General features: G+C 35.4%; 1 non-coding gene across 1 annotated transcript; it reads left to right on the top strand.

Moving 5' to 3' along the window:
* The first annotated feature begins 5,630 nt into the window (after positions 1-5,630).
* LOC128290043 (small nucleolar RNA R71) lies at positions 5,631-5,737 on the top strand. The gene has a single exon (XR_008279684.1). It is a non-coding gene; the product is annotated as a small nucleolar RNA R71 (small nucleolar RNA).
* The last annotated feature ends 14,400 nt before the right edge of the window (positions 5,738-20,137 follow it).

Genomic DNA, 20,137 nt, shown 5'->3' with positions numbered 1-20,137 from the left:
TCAACTCCGCTTAATTATGACAAATGTACTCTTAGACAGGGTCTATTCCTCCTCTGAATAAGAGCTTGCCTTGAATCAGTATCCTGGGATATCAAAACAAGAATTAAGAACACATAATTAAGAACAAGTTTAAATATTTATCATACGATTCAGAAAATAATAACAAGATTCGTCTTAGGTTTCATTCCCCTTAGGTATTTAGGGGTTTTAGTTCATAACTAAATAAAAAAACATCTCAGAAGAATAAAGAATACAAAACATAAAGAAAACCTAAAACTCCTGAAGGGAAATTGAGGAGAGATCTTCAATCTTGATTATGAATCCGACTTCTGAGATGGATCAATCGGCTTCCTTGGAGTAATTCCTTACTCCCTATTCTCCGTCTCGTTTTCTTCCTTCTCTAGGGTGTATTTATAGGCTTTGGAATGCCTAAAAGACCTCAAAATTAGCCTTTTCTGAATTGGACTCAACTTGGGCTTGATAGGGACACACCCGTGGCACACGCCCGTGTTCGATTACTTCAAGCCGTGTTCGAGCCTGCCAAATTGACACAGCCGTGTGGTCTGCCCGTGTGAGGAGGTCCAAATAGTGATGATTTCATACTTTGGCCCATTTTCTTCGTTTTTGGCCCGTTTCTTGTTCCTTTCACTCTCCTATGCTCTGCTAAGTATAGAACATGAAATTAAAGCATTAGGAGCATCGAATTCACCAATTCTAATGAGAAATCATCCATAAAATGCATTAAACATGGAATAAAAATATGTATAATTTACGGTTTATCAACACGGCCGTGGCTATTTATCGCAGGCCGTGTGCCATTCTGTCATGGGAAAAATGTTTTTCCTGTTTTAGCACGACGATGGCCACGCCCGTGTCTCTTGGCCGTGGGGATCGCACGGCCGAAAGCATGTCCATATGCTAAGCCGTGTGTGCCAAAAATACCTGTAGTCAGATTATAAAACAAAAAAGGAAAAACAAACTAAGTTATTTAGTAGGGTTAGTGCTCGAGTTGCCTCTCGAGAAGCGCTTATTTAGAGTCTATGCTTGACTTTACCTAGTAGGTATGTTTATTCAGGTTCGCGGAGCCGTAGCTTCTCTCCTTTATCTTGGAAATCCTCACCGTTATAAAGTTTAAGTCGATGTCCATTTACCTTAAAAGTTCCTTGAGTTGGGCGACTTACCTCTACTGTGTCATATGGAAAGACGGTTTGGACGACGAAAGAACCTAACCATCGTGATTTAAGCTTCCTAGGGTACAATTTAAGCCTTGAGTTGTATAACAAGACAAGATCTCCAACTTCAAATTGTTTGTTTTGCTTTAAGCGAGCATCATGGTGGTGCTTTGTTGCTTCTTTGTATATTCGTGAATTCTCATAAGCAATTGCTTGCCATTCATCTAACTCGTTCAGCTGCATCAATCTCCTTTCACCTGCGAGTTTACGATCAAAGTTTAGAAATTTTATAGCCCAAGATGCTTTATATTCCAATTCAAACGGTAAATGACAACTCTTCCCATAAATAAGTCTGTAAAGGGATGTTCCTATGGGTGTCTTAAAAGCGGTTCTATAGACCCATAAAGCATCATCTATTTTCTTTGCCCAATCTTTCCTATTTAACTCTACAATTTTTTTTAGAATACGTTTAAGTTCTCGATTAGCAACTTCAACTTGTCCACTAGTTTGAGGATGGCAAAGGGTAGCTGTTCTGTGGTAAACTCCATATTTCTTAAGGGTTTTATCAAATTGAGTATTACAGAAATGAGTGTCCCTATCACTGATGATTACTCTAGCTGTGCCAAATCGAGAGAAAAGTTTCTTAAGGAACTTCACCACTACTCTAGCATCATTAGTAGGTAAGCCTTGGGCTTCAACCCATTTAGACATATAATCAACGGCTACTAATATGTATTTATTCCCAAATGAACTAGGGAATGGACCCATGAAATCAATACCCCATACATCAAATATTTCACATGAAAGCATGTACGTTCGGGGCATTTCGTCACGTTTAGAGATATTACTTGTTTGTTGGCATCTATCGCAAGTAGTAACATAACTGTTGGCGTCTTTGAATAGTGTGGGCCAGTAAAAACCTGATTCGAGTTTTTTATGTGCGGTCTTAATTGCACTGTAATGTTCCCCAGTCGGTCCTGAGTGGCAATGCTCCAAAATTTTAATCGCTTCTGTCTTTGTAACGCATCTTCGAATTACTTGAGTTGCACATCTTCTTTTGCTGATGTGTCAACCCTTTCGGTATAATGTTATCGGCTAAATAATTCACAATGTCTGCAAACCAAGGTTCCACAGAGTCAGAGATAGAAAAAATTTGTTCTTCAGGGATTAAGTCATTTATCTCCTGTTCGTTCAGGTCATTAAGATGTGGGTTTTCTAATCTGGATAGATGATCTGCTGTAAGATTTTCTGCTCCTTTCTTATTTTGAATTTCTAAATTGAATTCCGGAAACAATACAATCCATCTTATTAGTCGAGGTTTTGCAACTGTTTTAGTAAGGGGGTATCGAAGAGTTGAATGGTCAATGTAAACGACAATTTTAGATAATGTTAAATATGGTTTAAATTTATCGAATGCAAAAACTATAGCCAATAATTCTTTCTCGATCGTCGTATAATTTTCTTGTGCAGCTATCAATGTTTTGCTAGCATAATAAATCGGTTGAAAGTGTTTGTCTTTCCACTGTCCAAGAACCGCTCCTATTGGAAAATCACTTGCATCACACATTAGTTCAAAAGGTAAATTCCAATCAGATGCAACTACAATTGGAACGTTAATTAATTTATCCTTAAGTGTATTGAACGCTTCTAAACAATCCTGACTGAAATTGAAAGGTACATCTTTCTTTAGCAAATTTGTTAAAGGCTTAACTATTTTACAAAAGTCTTTAATAAATCATCTATAAAATCCAACATGACCTAAGAAACTACGAATAGCCTTAACTGAATTAGGGGGAGGTAGTTTCTCAATAGTTTCAACCTTTGCTTTATCAACATCGATTCCTTTGCTAGAAATTTTGTGGCCTAACACAATTCCTTCACGAACCATGAAGTGACATTTTCCCAATTCAGTACAAGAAATTTTTAAGGCAGAGATGGAAAGAGTTACCGAATACCGAGAAGTCATCCATGAATACCTCCATAATGTCTTCCACGAGTTCATCAAAAATAGCCAACATGCATCGCTAAAAAGTAGCAGGAGCATTACATAATCCAAAAGGTATTCGTCGATATGCAACTGTACTGTATGGAAATGTAAATGTCGTTTTCTCCTAGTCCTCAGGAGCTATTGGGATTTGGAAATAACCGAAGAGTCCATCTAGGAAACAATAATACATGTGTCCAGATAATCTTTCCAACATCTGATCAATGAATGGTAGAGGAAAGTGATCTTTTCTTATGGCATCATTCAATTTCCTATAGTCAATGCAGACTCTCCATCCCGTGACTGTTCGTGTTGGAATTAACTTGTTCTTCTTATTAGCCACAACAGCCATGCCTTCTTTCTTAGGAACAACCTGCACAGGACTTACCCAGGAACTGTCAGAGATTAGATAAATAATTCCAGCATCTAGAAGTTTAAATACCTCAGCTTTTACAACTTCTTTCATGTTAGGATTCAACCGTCTTTGTGCTTGCACACAGGGTTTGAATTCATCTTCCATTAAAATTTTATGTGTGCAAAAAGAAGGGTTAATGGGTTAATCCCTCTTATGTCAGAAATCTTCCACGCTATGGCTCTTTTATGCTCCTTTAAAACTTTGAGTAACTCGTCTTTTTTGATTGGTTGTAAATCTGAAGCAATAATTACTGGTAATGTGGAAATGTCTCCAAGAAACGCGTATTCCAAGTGATTTGGTAATTGCTTTAATTCCAATTTAGGCGGTTCTTCAACAGAGGGTTTTAATTTTAATTCATTATTTACCTCAATACCCTCGTAGCTCTTCTGTCTCAATGAAGGTTCACTGGAATTTAATTTAGCTTTTATCTTACCTATCTCAAAATCATCATCATTTACCTCCTCTCCTTGGGCAAGACACAGTTCCAACATGTCCTTATGTACGATTTCCTATAAAGAGTCTTGAGTAGCATGATCAATAGAGTCAATGAAATAACATGAGTCATCCTGTTCCCTAGAAAATCTCATAACATCATAAATTTTAAAAATAACCTCTTCGTCACCTATTCTAAGCACAAGTTTACCATCACCCACATCAATAACAGCCCTAGCAGTGGCTAAAAATGGACGACCTAAAATTAAAGGCACCTCAACATCCTTATCCATGTCCAGCACAACAAAATCAACAGGGAATATAAATTTATCTACTTTTACAAGTACGTCCTCTATAAAACCCCTAGGATATTTAACAGATCTATCAGCTAGTTGAATACTCATCCTAGTAGGTTTTGGTTCCCCAAGACCAAGTTGTTTAAACATTTTATATGGCATCAAATTAATACTAACGCCTAAATTAGCTAGTGTCTTCTCAACATTCAAACTACCAATTAAGTAGGGAATAGTAAAACTTCCTGGATCTTTCAGTTTGGTTGGCAGTTTATTTTAGAGTATGGCTGAGCATTCCTCGTTGAGTTCCACTGTAGACAAAAACTTCCTTTTATTTGTTAGAAGCTCCTTTAAAAATTTTGTATATGCAGGCATCTGCAAGATAGCTTCAATAAAAGGTAAATTAATATGTAATTGTTTAAAAAGTTTAAAAAATTTACCGAATTGTGCATCCATGCAGTCTTTCTTCAACTTCACTGGGTATGGGTTGGTGCTTTATATTCCTTCAACACCAGTTTTTCATTGTCTTTGGGTTTTTCTTCCTCACCTTCTTTTCTGTCAACTTCTAGTTGCAGCTTCTTTTCAAATTCAGCTAACACCTTCCCACTCCTTAATGTAACTACTTTCACATGCTCTTTTGGATTGGGTTCGGTATTCCTAGGTAGGCTCCCTAGTGGTCTCTCTGAAATCATCTTAGCCAGCTGTCCTATTTGATTCTCGAGTCCTTGAATTGATATTTGTTGATTCTGAAAACAAGTTTCCGCTACTGATATAAATTTTGTCATCATCTCCTCAAGGTTCAACTTTTTCTCTGGCAGGTACGGTTGTTGTTGGAAGCTTGGAGGGGGTGGTGGTCTTTGATTTCCTTGGCCTCCCCATGAAAAATTTGGGTGGTTCCTCCAACCTGTGTTGTAAGTGTTACTATAAGAATTATTTTGAGGTCAAGGATTATTACCCATATGGTTCATTTGTTCATTCTCCAGGGTAGAGCCATAGGATGGATAGTTTAAATTGCTCGTTCCACCTCCACTTGCATCGCACTGCATTACTCGATGAACCTGTGAAGAGCTAAGTAAACCATCAATTTTTCTATTCAAAAGTTCTACCTGATTAGAGAGCATAGTGACCGAATCGATGTTAAAAACGCCGGCTGCTTTTGTTGGCTTTGTTCTCATGACTTGCCACTGATAATTATTCAGCGACATCTCTTCTATAAACTCGTAAGCCTCTTCAGGTTCTTATTATTAATAGTCCTACCAGCAGCGACATCAATCATCTATCTAGTTGAGGGATTCAAACTGTTGTGGAAAGTTTGAACTTGTAGCAAAAGGGGTAACCCATGGTGAAGGCACCTTCTCAATAGATCCTTGTATCTCTCCCATGCATCATAAAGTCTTTCTAAATCCATCAGCACAAAAGAAGAAATATCATTCCTTAGTTTAGCCGTTTTAGCTGGTGGAAAATATTTTAGTAAAAATTTTTTGGTCATTTGTTCCCAAGCTGTGATTGACCCTCGTGGTAATAAGTTTAACCACTATTTAGCTTTGTTCCTCAATGAGAATGGAAACAACCGAAGGTGAATGGCATCGTTAGAAATGCCATTGATCTTAATAGTGTCTCAGAATTTTAGAAAGTTTGCTAAATGAGTGTTTGGATCCTCGTCCTGCAAACCATCAAACTGAACAAACTGTTGTATCATTTGAATTGTGTTAGGTTTCAATTCAAAATTATTTACAGCAACAGCAGGCCTAACTATACTCGATCCAGTTCCTGTTAGTGTAGGTTTAGCATAATCATACATAGCGCGAGTAGCAGGATTCTGGTCTACTGGGTTTGCAACAACTACTGGAGGTAACGGATTATTTTGATTATCAGCCATCTCCTCGGTTATGGTTTGAATATCGTCCTCTTACCCTTCCTCTATGTATCGTAGGCTTCTCCTTATTTTCCTTCGATTTCTGCGAGCTGTGCTTTCGAACTCATTATAAAAAAGTAGAGGTCCTAACGGGTTTCTTCTGGTCATAAACTATAAAAACCTGCCAGAAGTAAATAAAAGAAAATTTAGTAATTTAAGTAAAATTAAAAATTAAATTAAACTGCAATAAAAATAAAAAAAAATGGCTAAAGCAATAAAAATTAAGCGTTCCTAATATCTTAGTCCCTAGCAATGGCGCCAAAAAAACTTGATGGTCGTGAAACTAACTAAAAATTCGACTTAAGGCAAGCGCACCTATTGAACAGTAGTATAGTTATGGTGAGACCAGAAATATCGTATCCACGAGGACTAAAAGTACTAGTAATTACTAATTATCTAATTAGCTAAGATTACGACAGAGATTAAGGTTGGAAAATACTTTTGAAAAACCGATTGAGAAGACAATACCCAAGAAAGAATCCACCTAAACTTTACTTATTACCTTTGAATTAGACGATTTATTCACTTGACTTATTCCGTAGAAATCCCTGATTTATGTCAATATTCCTTTTGAGACTAAAAACAACTCTGATTTATGTCAATATTCCTTTTGAGACTAAAAACAACTAACTCTAGGTTGATTAATTGAAATCTCTTTCTAATTAAAACCCCTATAGTCGCATTAACTCGATCTATGGATTCCCTTATTAGATTTGACTCTAATCCTACAGATTTATGCCGACCTATCTCTAGGATTGCATGCAACTCCGCTTAATTATGAATGATCTACTCTTAAACAGGGACTTTTCCTCCACTGAATAAGCACATCAAAAACCTGAATTAATATCCTGGAATATTAAAGCAATGATTAAAACTCACAATTAAGAATAAGAACAAATATTTATCATATAAATCAAAAAGTAATAAGATTCGTCTTAGGTTTCATGTCCTTTAGGTATTTAGGGAGTTTAGTTCATGATAATTGTCGAAAACATCTCAAAGTATGGAAAACAACAAAACATAAAGAAACCCAAAGAACTTCTAGGAAATTGGATGGAAATCTTCAATCTTGATGTAGATCCTGCATCCGAGGTGATTCCGATGGCTGTTCTTGAGTACTTCCCTGCCTTCTACTCTTTGTGTCCCCTCTAATCCTCTTCTAGGGTGTTTATATAGACTTTCAAATGCCCAAAATAGCCCAAAATTAGCCTTTTCTGAGTAGAACTAAACTTGGGCTCGACAGGGACACGTCTGTGTGCCACGCCCGTGTGCAAGTACTCAGGCTGTGTGCAATTCTGACTTGGATTAATGTCAACATGGCCATGACACACGGGCGTGTGGATCACCCATGTAGAAGTGCCCAGGCCGTGTGAAACACTGATTTAGGCCCAATTTGTCTATTTTTGGCTCGTTTCTTGCTCTTTTCACCATCCTGAGCTCTCCTGAGTATAAAACATGAAATTAAAGGATTAGGAGCATCAAATTCAATGAAACCAAGGAAAAATCATCCATAAATATGCCAATCATAGGGTAAAAATATGTATATATTATGGTTTATCACACATCCCAGACCATTCAATGAAGCATCACTATAGATCACAAATTCTTTACCCATTTCGAGTTGTACTAACACTGGAGCTTCAGTCAATAAGGCCTTCAACTGATCAAAGCTTTTCTAAAACTTTTCAGACCATTCAAATTTCCCATCTTTTTGAAGCAGTTTTGTCAACAGAGTTGCAATCATAGAAAAGCCTTTTACAAACCGTCTATAATAACCGACAAGTCCCCAAAAACTGAGGACTTCAGAGACATTTCTCGGAGGCTTCCAATCCAAAATAGCTAAAATTTTGCTCGTATCAACTCAGATACCTGATACTGATACAATATGGCCCAGAAAACTGACTTCTCGTAACCAGAATTCACATTTGCTAAACTTCGCATATAATTGCTTATCACGCAAAGTTTGTAGCATTATCCTCAGATGCTCGGCATGCTCAAATTCATCACACGAATAAATCAATATGACATCAATAAATACAACAACAAATCGATCTAAATAAGATCTGAAAATTCTGTTCATCAAATCCATAAAGATAGCAGGTGCATTCGTTAATCCGAAAGGCATAACTAAAAACTCATAATGGCCATACCTCGTTCTAAATGCAATTTTTGGAATGTCTGAATCTTTTACTTGCAACTGTTAATAACTGGATCTCAGATCTATCTTTGAAAACACAGTAGCTCCCTTCAATTGATCTAATAAATCATCAATTTGAGGCAAAGGATACTTATTCTTGATAGTCACTTTATTCAACTGACGATAATCTATGCACATTCTCATCGTACCGTCTTTCTTTTTCACAAACAGAACAGGAGCACCCCAAGGTGAGAAACTCGATCTCGTAAATCCTCTATCGGTAAACTCTTGCAACTGAGACTTTAATTATTTTAACTCGGTCAGAGCCATTCTATACGGAGCTATCGAAATCGGAGTAGTTCCCGGTATTAAATCAATGCCAAATTCAACTTCTCGGATTGGAAGTAATCTTGGAAGTTCTTCAGGAAACACATCAGGGAATTCACAGACAACAGGCACTGATTCAATTTTCTTTTCTGACACTTTCGAATCAATCACATAGGCAAAGTAAGCTTCACAACCTTTTCTCACAATACTCAAAGATTTCATCGAAGATATCATAGCAGGCAATCCATTCAAATCATTAGATTCAATTCGAACTATTTCATCATTCTTGCATCTCAAATCAATAGTTTTCCGTTTGCAATTCACAACAGCATCATGCAAAGTGAACCAATCCATACCTAGAATTATATCAAACTCATTAAAGGGTAATAACATCATATCAGCCGAAAAACAAATATCTCGAAACATTAACGGAAAATTCTTACAGACTTTATCAACCAAAACACATCTGCCTAGGGGGTTCGATACTTTAATTACAAATTCAGTAGACTCTACAGGAAAAGTCTTACTATTCACTAAATTTATACATATATAAGAATACGTTGATCTAGGATCTATCAAAGCAATCACAGAAGTATCATAAAGTGTGAAAGTACCCATAATCACATCTGAAGACCAAGCCTCCTCACGAGCTCGAATGGCATAGGCTCTGGCAGGTGCACGAGCCTCAAATCTAAAGCAGTGTCTTTTTTTCCCCTTTGACTGCCACTCACATTTCCCATATTTTTGGAAGGTCTACCACGAGAAGCATTGCCACTTGGCCTCGAATTTTGCACAATCTCTTGCTCTACAGATTCAGGGCAATCACGGTTAAAATGGTCTAATGATCACATTTGAAACAAGCCCGATCATACAGTCTACAATTGCCGGGATGTTTTTTACCACAATGTTTGCACTCAGGGTGATCAGATCAAACATTTCCAACACTGGCAACAGATGTAGCTGGAGCTCTGAAGCTTGAATGTGATCTCGTACGATCTCTACTCACATGTCCCACATTAACTTTTGAACGGCTATATTCATCTCGACACTTCTTTGACACAGACTAAAATGGTTTGCTTGATGATCTCTTTCGTACTTCTCTAGCTTCTGAATCAGCTTTTCTTTTCTCTTTCTGAGCTCTTCAGCTTTACATGCTCGTTCAACAAGTACAACGAATTCTTTCATCTTAAGAATCCCGACTAACAAACGTATATCTTTATTCAAACCATCTTCAAATCTTTTGTACATTATTGCCTCAGTCGAAACATATTCTCTAGCATACTGACTCAATCTCACAAATTCTCGCTCGTATTCTGTAACAGACATACGACCTTGTTTAAGTTCAAGAAACTCTTTACATTTCTGATCAATAAATCTCTAACTGATGTATTTTTTATGGAATTCAGCTTGAAAGAAATCCCAGGTGACTTGCTCTCTCGGAACTATCGATATCAAAGTCTTCCACCAATGATAGGCCGTATCTCTCAAAAGCGAAATGGAACACTTTAGGCATTCATCCGGATTCAAAGAAAATTCATTGAACACTCGTATCGTGTTCTCTAACCAAAACTCGGCTCTTTCAGCATCATCATTCGTAGTAGCATGGAATTCTTCGGCCCCATAGTTTCTAATTTTATCGACTGGAGGCTTATTCAACTGATTCGAATTAACTTGTGACATAGCAGGGACTTGCGGAGGATTGACCGGGGTTGGGGTTGTTGAACAGCCGAATTAGTTCTAATGTATTGGGTGAACCAATCATTCATCATTTGATAGAAGGCTTGTCTAGCCTCTCTATCATGGCCACTCGTAGCTGGTCTAGAGTCGGATGGTGCTATCCCTTGCGCGGGAGAAGGCACATTACTCTTGACATCGTCAGCTACGGCTTGTTCGGGATCCATTTGCTATATAAAAACACATGTTCATTGCCAGGATTCATCACATTATTGCAGTTCATACATATAACATGTATAGCTAGACTCACATATGCTATGTTAGTCCTAGAATCGATTAAATTGTAGCTCTGATACCAACCAAATGTAACACCCCTAACCCGTATCCATCCCCGGACTAGGGTTAAAGGTGTTACTAGACAAATCAAAACATTTAACATTCATTTCACAATCAGCATAGCATCATAGTCATACATCAATACAGAGTCCCTTACATAGGTCAATGAGACCTTAAACATACTTTAGAAAAGGGTCGGGACTAAACCGAGCTTATACAAAATTTTTCAAAAATTAAACATTTTTCAAAGTTACAGTGGTCACACACCCGTGTGAATAGGTCGTGTGCCTCACATGGAATTAGACACGTCCGTGTGTTTAGACCATGTCAAATCAAGGCATACATACTAACTTAATCACATGGCCACAAGACATACTCGTGTGCCTTGGCCGTGGCTGAAACTGACTTGGGTCACATGGCTAACCACCCGTCTGTGTGCCTTGGTCGTGCTCAAGACTGATTTAAAATCGTAGGGTACCCAGGGTACACATTGCCATGCAACATGACTGTGTGTTGTACACGGTTGAGACACCACCCGTGTCTCTACCCGTATGGACAAAAATAGGCCATTTGAAAAGCCAATTTGCCACCCAATTTGGGTCAAACCTACAAACATCAAACCAAACACATTTGCACTATAATTTTAGCCAATTTCAATACCAAAACTTACATCATTCATGCTATATTATTGACAAAAAATTCATGCTTGTAACACATATCAAAATATGTCATCCCATAAGTCAAAATCATACCAAAACATATGGTTTCATAATCTCAAATCATACAATCAAATCTCAGGCCAAAACCTTACCAAATTCCATACTAGGTACATTCCAAAAACTTACCAAATTGACCATCTCTCTTGGCCATCCAAAACATTTCACATAAATAATATTACATCACATATTTCACACCAAAAACTCAAACCATAAGTTCAACCATAATCAAGCCAAATCACATGGCTAGATATATACATCACAAAACATAATCAAAGTACTTCTAGCCTATACATGCCATACTTCAATATATACATTTTCAAAAGGTACTAAAATATAGTTCGATAGTCTGGTGATGATCCTCGATGATCCCCAAGCTTCCAGTAGCTTCGATATCTAAAAAAAACAGTTGAAAAACACACAAAGTAAGCTTTCAAAAGCTTAGTAAGCCATATACAAATAAACTTATCATCTTAATCATATAAGCATCATCAATTTGCATATAATCCATAACTAAATACTATCATCAACCATATAATTCATATATATATGTCACATATTTCCAATTCATTTGCATATATTGCATATTTTATCATACATTTGCCACATATAATCACTTGTTCACTAAGGTACATATACTTACCTTTCAACATCAAATATGACATGCATTTCAAACATACCTGAATCGGATACATGTTCACATAACCTTTCATTTTCTCGGAATATATGTTGAACCGTTCGGAATCATAAGGATATGCGGATAGCTCGAAATCTTGTACAATGCCAACGTCCCAGACGTGGTCTTACATGTAATCAAATATCGATGCCACTATCCCAGACAGGGTCTTACACGAAATCAAATACGATGCCAACATCCCAGACGTGGTCTTAGACGTAAATCATAAGTTAATGCCAATGTCCCAGATGTGTTCACACACGATAACACATATTAGATCTTATGTCATGACATATGTGTCCTAACTATTCCTAAGGTTCGTACGGGGCTTTACGGACGTCAGAACTTTGTAGATACTTTCTCGGATATCTTATAATCAATTCACATAGCCATCCATCATTGTTCATTAGCATATAAGCATAAATAAACCATCTCAAACACATTTATTTGTATATTGACTTACCTCGTACGGATTCGAATAGACGGAATCAGCTACTCGATGACTTTTGACTTTCCCCGATCTAATTTCGTTTTTTTGGTTCCTAATCTAAATCAATTCAAATTTAATACATTCATTCAAATAAATCTAAAAACACATATTTAAGGTATTTTACAAACTAGCACTCACATTTTTACATTTTGACACTTTAGTCCCTATTTCACAAAATCACAAAATACACATAAGTTCTTTATACACATGTCTAGCCGAATTTTCATATAGCTCATACAAGCCCACATATTTCATTTATTTCACATTTTAGTCCCTCAATTTACAAATTTCTCAATTTAGTCCAAATTACTCAAATTCATCAAAAATTCAAAAACAAAATATATTAACCCAACACATATCTTTAATTTACTAACATCAAACTTCTTAAAGCTCATAATTTCATCAATAGCTCAACTAAAAATCATCAACAAAATCATAAATTGAGACATGGACATAGTAAAACACAAAGCAACAATCACAAAAACATAGAAATTATCGAAAACAGAACAAAAACGAACCTTCAATTAAGCTTTAGCATGGTCGAACTCTAGCTAACTCTTTTTCTTTATTTTTTTTCTTCAATTTTGGGCATAAACGAACATATAATGGCCTATTTTCATGTTTTGTTTTATTAATATAACTTAAATTACTAAATTCCAATTTTGCCCTTGATTAATAACATATAAAAACATTAACATATAAGGCCATTTTAGTCCACTTTCAATATAAATGGCATATTAACAATAACGACCTCATAATCAATAAGCCATATAAAATATACACTTTTAAAAAATAGCAAGCCACTTTTACATTTTACGCGATTAGGTCCTTTTATCAAATTGGGCACAAAAACAATAAAATTTTCATACGAAACTTTCACACATGCTTAGTCACATACTGTAAACACAAAAAATAATATTTAAATATTTTTCTAACTCCGATTTGTGTTCCCAAAACCACTATTCCTACTAGAGTATAAACCAGACTGTTACATCGTGAATTGACGATGGTTTCTAATAATCTGCTCAAGATCGAGATATGGTTTAATTGGGGTGCTTCCACTTTGGGTCATACACAACCGAAAAACTTAAAAAGAAATTAAACCAATAAAAATAAAAAACAAAAATTAAAAATAATATAAATAAAGTTATCATATATATAATCTTTAACGTTCCCATTTATCTTATTAATTGTAAAGATCCTTTTTAGATTTAATGTCGAAACCTCCCTAGCAACAACACCAATAACTTGACCGCCTATAAACGTGTTATCATTTATAGTATAAATATCACACCAAAACATATATAAAAGTAAATCGACGGTGTCTGCAAGTATACATGTCAAATTGTAATATAGTATTTGTGTTACAACGAAACACAGGGAAGTATTTCAAGGATCGTATCCAATGGAGGATAGACTAAATCTATTGAAAATCTCTTTACAATAATAATTCTAAATAATAATAATAATTGAATCCTATATTATGACAGATCATAAAAGAGATTAATAGTGAAAACTAAATACTAAAATAAATAACAAAAAATAAAACACAAACGATTAAACTGATTAAACCAATCAGGAAGATTAACTCGTTTCAAGGGTTGTAATTAACTTCAAATTAGGGTTTTAGGGTGGATTAGCTATTAATTAATCAATTATTACCTCTCAGCCTTTAACTAATTTATTAATTGGTTGATACTCACTTATCTCTCGACCTCATTTAACCTATAATTACTTCTTAGGGTTGTTAAGCCTAGGGTTTAGGAATGTGTGGTTTAAACCAACTAATCCTATAAAAAAACTCTAAATCCTCCGTTAATCACATCTCCATCCACTCGTTAATCTCCCCTAAGGGATTCAGCCACTCATGATATTCATTATCTCAAACTCAATCCATTCGTTAATCTCCCCTAAGGGATTTAGCCACTCATGATATTCATTATCTCAAACTCAAATGAATTAAACATGTAGATAACATGAATAAATCAAAAGAGAGAAGAGATTAGAATAATCCTGATTTGATGTCGATTGAAGAACGGAGTAGCGAATCTCTCGATTGGAATAATAAAATCTTGTCACTTGTGAAATAGAAATAAATTGAATACTTCAATATTATAAAATAACTCTAGGACTGAAACTGATTCCAAAAGGAAAAAATAAAGAGTTTATGGAAAACAAAAAAGGACTTAATCCAATTCTACTCCTAAACTACTAGGGTTTTTGGATGTGTCTAAGACGAGTTAGTTACATCAAACCCCTGAAGTTTTATTTATAAGAGTAATGGCAGTCCGAATTAGGTCTTCGTATAAAGTTGACCGTGTGGACGAAAATAGCCGCGTAACGCTTAGGTACCACGTTGGGTCTATGTTGCACCCTGCAAGGCCTATGGTGTGACACAATATTGATTTGTAGGCTTCTTTGGTTATTGTCTTACTTTAGTAGCTCAGACAGCGTGTGCATCACTTGTCCCACGTTCCTACATCCATTGGGCTTATAATTCATCATCCTACACATTCAATTACACCAATTAGAACTACCTGAGGCCTGTCTCGACCTAATAGGTCACAAACATCCATACATGTGTTAAAAAAACACTTATTTTACTAATATTTAATACTAACTACTAAATATCGAAAATGTAATAATAAATGCTAAAAGTGCTAGAAAACAAGCTCCGTAAGCGCGAAAATAGATTGAAATTACTACTACATTTGACGTCAGGTCAGTTCTAAGCTTATAATTGAGTCTTATAAGTTAAATTGAGTTATTACGGGAGCATAAATGAGATTGTAATGGATTTCGTAGTGAAATTATGATCGAAATTCATGATGATAAGGTTGTTTAGAATATTAAAAGTGTACTTATTATAATGAAAATTTAGTAGCTTGAAAAAAGTAGGATAAAAGAGTTATAACTCGGATTGAGATGAATTACAAATTGTAAAAGGGAAAGACTAAATGAAAATGTATTTGCTAATGGACATAATAATGGTTTGTCTTTTAGAATTTAAAACATGATTCATATGCTAACTAGTACTGACTGATAGTACGCATAGTAAAAATAGGATGAGATAGGGATATGATGGTTAAAAGATGGATAAATAAACTATATGTCGAAACCATTTTTTGGGTTTAAAAACGGGGATCGACTTTTTGAAAACAAAACATGGAGTCGCCACCAATTTTTTGTTTAGGTGTGATTGGTTCACCTAATAAAATATTTTATTTCATTTAAATCAATTTTGGCCTACATAAATTTGAGAAAACGGGTTCGGGAGCCGGTTACATATGAGGAAGGATTAGCACCCTCACCATGCCCAAAATTGGTACCAAATTGATTAAGTATTGTCCTTATGTCTGAGATTTGAAGCTATTTTTGAAATATGATTCCTTAAAAAATTTAAGTAGCTCAAATTGGTCATCAAAATTCTCTTGTTTCAAAGGAATGCAGCATCATATCCAACACGATAGGACACGATACTTTATTCCCTTGAGAACACGATAATTTTTTGGCTTCCAAAAATTTATACATTGAAAATTACAAAAGGATGTCCAATTATTTAGTCCAACGAAAAACTGAAACCAAGCATGGTAGGGCACGATTCCTCGAACTTGCAAACATTGAACATTGCTTTGTTTTAGAATTTAAAGAATACGAATGTAATTCTAGAGGAATATTCGATTATTTTCAATAAACGATAAATCAAAACCCAACACAATAGAGCACGATTCCCCGAATTTCCAAATATCAAACATTGCTTTGTTTCAAAATTTAGAAAAACACAAGTGAAATTCTAAAGGAATATTTGATTATTTTGAACAAATGGGAAATCAAAACTCAGCACGATAGGGCACGATTCCCCGAATTTCCAAGCATCAAATATTGCCTTCGTTTTAAGGAATTTTCAAACGAACAATTGTAAAACAAGCTTAAAACACATTAATTTTGGTTTGAAATAAAATGGAAGAATTAATCTTGAAGAGTTGGACCTTATAAAACAAAATTTCATAAACCAAAAGGAAAACAATGATCACTATACAATACACGCATAAGACACAATACTCGATCCCTAAAAAATATAACCCAATTTCAATCATGTATGGAGAATAATTGATATAACAATACAGAACGAAAATAATAATATAACAATACATGGCAATAAAACAAACAAAGTAATACACACAATAACATGCCACGATAATATGCAAAGCCCAATATAACATAATCAATACGAGTTATACAAAACAAAATGAAAATTAAAAGAACAATATGGTATAAAACAAAATCAAAAAAATAATGATAAACACGTGATACATAACACATGAATTAATAGATTAAAACAAACTAGAGATACATATGGAATCATTTAAGTTATATGTTATAGAGTGAATATTTTAAATCGAATAATATACTGAAGTGTTAAAGAATATTGGTTTAAAATTGACAACTTGTATACTGATGAGGAGAATTCAAAAATATGCAAAGATAATAAAAGTATATAACAATTTTAAGAACATATCGATTTACAAATTATATATATATGTAAATAAATTTAGAATAAAAGGAATATGCATACAAGATTAAATTAGTTTTATCATAAGTTATATAATAGACTTAGAAGCATACTTATATATATAAGGAAAACTATGGGTATAAAATACATGGGTTTAGTAATGTATATAGATTCAATATATGTACCAATATTTACGTATACGTATAATAATAATTTAAATAATGTAGTAAACATGTGATTTCCTTTTAATCAACAAATATATATATTAAAATATGTGAAAAAAGCAGTTATATGTATGAATAATATAGTGCTAATAATATACATAGAATAAAGTTAATTTTATTTTAAGGTATACATATATATGTATAATAATGCATAAAACATTTATATAAAATAGTATACAAAATGTGTAATTACAATTACTCAAACTACAATGAATAAATAAACAAATGATGCAAATGATACAATTAATACCAATAAATAAACACGAATAAAAAAAAGCTGTAAAAATGAATCTAAATAAAACTTAATTGAAATCAAATTAAAATAAGAAGGATAATTTACAAATAAAATAAATTGTTGGGATTAAAATAGGGACCCATGCGAATGCGCGAGGAACCAAGGAGGACCAAATGGGTAATAAACCCGTCCATCCAAAACACACCGTTCGATCAGGGACCAAAATGAAACAATAATGAAATTTCAAGGGTGAAATTAAAAAGAAAAGAAATAGAAATGGGACCACATTGAAACCGGCCTCAAAAGTGGAGGAACTGAGGGTGCAAATAGACCCCCAGTCCAAAAACACGCGGATCCTAGGCGGGTTAAGGTCGGGTCTCGGGTCTAGGTTACTAAACGACGTCGTTTTGAGGCTACTGGAACGGCCCTAAACGACGTCGTTTTATGCGTTCTATAAAACCAAAATTTTTTGATGGAGCTCATTTCAATTGTGATTTAAAAAAAAAAAGGAGCTTGGGGGTTTCTCTCTGGGACTTTGTTTCCGGCGATCGAACCGCTATCCGTCCGTCGCTGATGACCACCTCGCACGGTGGCCGGAGGTAAGAAACTAGTCCCCTTTAATCTCCTCACTTCCCTTGTCCCAAATCTGAGTTTAGAACAACAAGAAAACTCCAGAAAATCAGAAAAAAAAAACCCAAAAGGAACTTTTCGATTCCGATTTCCCCGATTTGAAGATGAGAATAATCCATTTTATTTTTTAAAATATGTATATATATATATATGGGCACTATATCTGGAATAAACTTGCGAAAGGAAAGGAAAAGACACCTTTTTTTTAAAATTTTTTTGCTTTTGATTGATATCTATATGTGTCCCCCCTAAAATACATTGTCTGTTTGAGGCTCTTTTATAGCCAAATACAATAACTTTAGTATACTATTTGCTACTGTTTTTGCTTTGTTTTATGCTTCTTTGGTTTCTTTTTTTATTTCTGTTTTGCAGGCCTAGGGGGTCAACAGCGATGGCAGAGGAGTTGGTGGTGTCAGAGGAGTGGTGGCAGAGGGTGGTTGAAGACTTAGGTGTGGCGCACCTAAGGTTAGGGAGATTAGGTTTTTTCTGAAAGTGTTTAACACTTTGGGGCATCGAGCCTTCAATTTATTTTTGGGCTGTAATTTTAATTGGTTTTTTTTTTGTTTTGTTTTTTTTTTTTGTCTGATTTGGGCTTGTTGGGTTTGGGTGTGAATTGGGTGTATTGGACTTTTGAGGCCCGGGCAGAATTGGGATTGTACAGCTGCCCCTCTTTGCTCATTGTCATGTAACAAGAACAGAGCAAAGACTTTTCAAAAAGATCGATTTTGTCCAGTCTCACCGAGTTTTGACTTCTTTGGTGCTCCTCTTCTTCAGGTAGCTTCATTCTAGTCCACTGCATCTTTTTGGAAATAAGATTCGCTATCTTCAGTCTGCTCCACTGCAATTTCAGGGAGATAAGACTTGTGACTTCAATCTACTCCGCTGAAACTTCAAGAAGATATGTTGTGGCTTCTAGTCGCTCCAATGCCATTTCAGGGAGATGAGATTTGTAATTTTCAGCCTGTTACTCTACTGCTTAGGGAGTTAAGGCCCGTCATCTTCGATCTGTTCCCCTCCTGCTTAGGGTGATAAGATCTGTAATTTTCAGCCTATTACCTTACTGCTTAGGAGGTTAAGGCCCATCATCTTCGATCTATTCCCCTACTGCTTAGGGTGATAAGATCTGTAAATTCAGCCAATTACCCTACTACTTAGGGGGTTAAGGGCCATCATCTTCGATCTGTTCCTCTACTACTTAGGGTGATAAGATCTGTAATTTTTAGCCTGTTACCCTACTGCTTAGGGGGTTAAGGCCCATCGTCTTCGATTTGCTCCACTAATGCTTAGGGAGACAAGATCTATAATCTTCAGCCTGTTACCTACTGCTTAGGGGGTTAAGACCCATCATCTTTGATTTGTTCCCCTACTGCTTAGGGTGATAAGATCTTGTAAATTCAGCCTGTTACCCTACTGCTTAGGGGGTTAAGACTCGTCGTCTTCGATCTGCTCCACTACTGCTTAGGGAGACAAGATCTATAATTTCCAACCCTACTGCTTAGAGGGTTAAGGACCGTGAATTCACCAATCTAGGGACATGACCTATAGAATCGGTTCCATGTATCTATGCTTATGCCAAATAATTAGGATGTTATAATCGAAATGAATCAGAGTACTCCTAACTAGGTGTGCCATGAATGATCTATAAATGCATAAGTGCAGCATGTTATGAGAATGATTATTTTTAATGTTTGGGTTGTCATTGCTCTTTGTTCATCAAGGTTCTGTCACTGAAACAGTATCATATCTTCTTGTTCAGCTTAGATTTTAGACCAAAAACCCAAAGAAGTAATCCCAAATTAAACTCTTTTTTCTCAAATATCTCCAATCATTAGGTTTTATTAGTTCTAATTAATAGTCCTGTGTCAGGTTCTTGTACTATTTAGAAACTTTCAGAGTGATATACAGAACTCCTTTTGCGAAAGTGTCATTAGTCCATTAATCGTTATTTCAATGCAGAATGCTTGAGAA

This window comes from Gossypium arboreum, chromosome 2, assembly GCF_025698485.1.
Source record: "Gossypium arboreum isolate Shixiya-1 chromosome 2, ASM2569848v2, whole genome shotgun sequence".
Classification (NCBI taxonomy): Eukaryota; Viridiplantae; Streptophyta; class Magnoliopsida; order Malvales; family Malvaceae; genus Gossypium; species Gossypium arboreum.
The sequence above is the reverse complement of the archived record's forward strand: the minus strand, read 5'-3'. Positions and strand labels throughout refer to the sequence as shown.